Genomic DNA, 2,500 nt, shown 5'->3' on the forward strand with positions numbered 1-2,500 from the left:
TATTGTCACATCATAAAACTGCTTTGTATGAGTTGTGCAAGTTGCATCAGAATCAGTAATCCAGCTGCTACGGGACAGTGGATGCAAATACAAATCGAGTTAAAATAGCGTAAAAAGAAAATCCAATAAAACCATTAAATTAAAGAAAAATTAAGTTTGCTAATGCGTTAAAAAATAAGAGGTAAATACGTGTTATTAAAACGTAAAAAATAAGTAATCATGGTTAAAATAATACAAAAAAGGGAAAGGGCAAACAATAAAAACAATACAAATAAAACAGTTTATTTTTAGTGATTTAAATAAAAAGGGTTAGAAATATACACGAAGCCAGACTGAAAACTACTAAAAATATTAAATAATTAAATATATAATACAAATTAATAGAATCAAAAATAAAAACAGTGGCAAACACGAGTAATAAAAATAAAAATAAGGAACTATAGTAAACATTGTTAGCAGCAGAAGTAAGTGAACTAGCAGTCAATAATAATAATAATAATAAATAATATGCGGTATATATAATGTGATTATTCAGATCACATTACTTTGGTTTATTATATATTTGTTCTTGAGTTTACATTAAAAAGAAGGAATTACAGATAATAAAGCCAAACTGAAAGCTAGTAAATATATGAAATAATACATTAAATATATGTTTATTAAAAATAAAAATAAAATAAGCAGGTTTACACATTACAAGGAAGTGGCAAACACATACATATCATTAAAACGATCAGTAAACATAGCCGCATAAGAAATGCAGAAACGAGCAGAGGTCACTTCCTCGGCAGATCGTGATCCCTGCAGATGACGTTTAATTAATCTAATTACAATATGTGTAAAACTGTGGGTTGTTTTTCATCTATATACTTTATATAAACAAAGGAAAAGCATTAACTACGTATGCATCCAGACTGAAACAGAGTATTTCTCGAAACAGAGTTTAAAATTCAGCCTTTTATAATTTTTATTTTGTCCACAAGGTGAGAATATAAGTGTAAAACATATTATATAAGGTCGGATAAGCAAAAACATCAGATGTTTTATTGCTGCAGGAAAAAAACAAAACTCAATTAACCTCAATAATATTTGTTCCATAAAACTCTCTTTACAGTGAATGTACATATTTACTCTCCTGCTCACGTGACATGAATCACTGATGGAGAAATAATCAGCTTTGTGCAGAGGACTTCTGTTTATTATACATATAAAAAAGAGGCTACCATAAGCAGGAGAGTGCAGGATATAGAAAATAGATTTCAGAATAATCTGTAATTTTAGCAATTCTGAGATTTGTTTTTCATCTGTAGATATCCCACTGGTGAATTTGAAAAAGGCGGTTGCTAACAAGTGTCTAAATGGGACGGCTAAATGTCATCACGCCTAACATTAGCCGCCTTTAGCTTAGCGGTGGTGACGTAAAGTCATGTGACCGTGATGTAGTTCCTTTATAGCCCAACATTAGTGATAAATACGTTTATTACTTTATCAAATGTACGTGTCAATCATAGACCTTTGTACTTCCTCTACTGGGTCATCTGGTCCCTTTGAACCTGCTCTCTGACTGAGGGGCTACTGTTTTAATTTATAAAATAATTAAGTTTCAGTCTAAGCTCTTACTGTAGCCTATCAGTAAGGCAATATCAGTGGCTTTCTGTTTCATGTTCCTCTTTGATGTTGTTTTCACATGTGACCATGGAAGCACACACTTAGTTTTCTCTGGCCTGTTAGAGGTTCAAACGAGTGGCTATTTTAAATGACAACATTTCCTCGTAACAAAGGACCGTCCGTGACATAAGATTGATACATGTTTTGTGCAGCAGTTCCTGTAGTAGTTGGAGTAGTTGGAAAGAGTGCTAATACACAAAATATGAACGTTTTAGCGATCAGTAAGTTGCAAAAAACCATTAGCCGCTTTTAGCTTAGCGGTGATGGAGTGACGTGAAGTCATGTGACCGTGCTGTAGTTCCTTTATAGCCCAACATTAGCCGCCTTTAGCTTAGCGGTGGTGACATGAAGTCATGTGACCGTGCTGTAGTTCCTTTATAGCCCAACATTAGCCACCTTTAGCTTAGCGGTGGTGACATGAAGTCATGTGACCGTGCTGTAGTTCCTTTATAGCCCAACATTAGCCACCTTTAGCTTAGCGGTGGTGACGTGAAGTCATGTGACCGTGCTGTAGTTCCTTTATAGCCCAACATTAGCCACCTTTAGCTTAGCGGTGGTGACGTGAAGTCATGTGACCGTGCTGTAGTTCCTTTATAGCCCAACATTAGCCGCCTTTAGCTTAGCGGTGGTGACATGAAGTCCTGTGACCGTGCTGTAGTTCCTTTATAGCCCAACATTAGCCTCCTTTAGCTTAGCGGTGGTGACGTTAACTCATGTGATGTACTGTAGTTCCTTTATAGCCCAACATTAGCCGCCTTTAGCTTAGCGGTGATGGAGTAACGGGAAGTCATGTGACCGTGCTGTAGTTCCTTTATAGCCCAACATTAGCCGC

The 2,500-nt window shown here is 35.7% G+C and overlaps 1 protein-coding gene across 1 annotated transcript in view; it reads left to right on the plus strand.

Annotated features, from left to right (window-relative positions):
• cacna1fb (calcium channel, voltage-dependent, L type, alpha 1F subunit) overlaps positions 1-2,500 on the plus strand; it is a 77,256-nt gene that overhangs the window by 130 nt on the left and 74,626 nt on the right. The gene's annotated exons all lie outside the window — the stretch shown is intronic.

Source organism: Notothenia rossii (assembly GCF_949606895.1).
Source record: "Notothenia rossii genome assembly, chromosome: 4".
Lineage (NCBI taxonomy): Eukaryota > Metazoa > Chordata > Actinopteri > Perciformes > Nototheniidae > Notothenia > Notothenia rossii.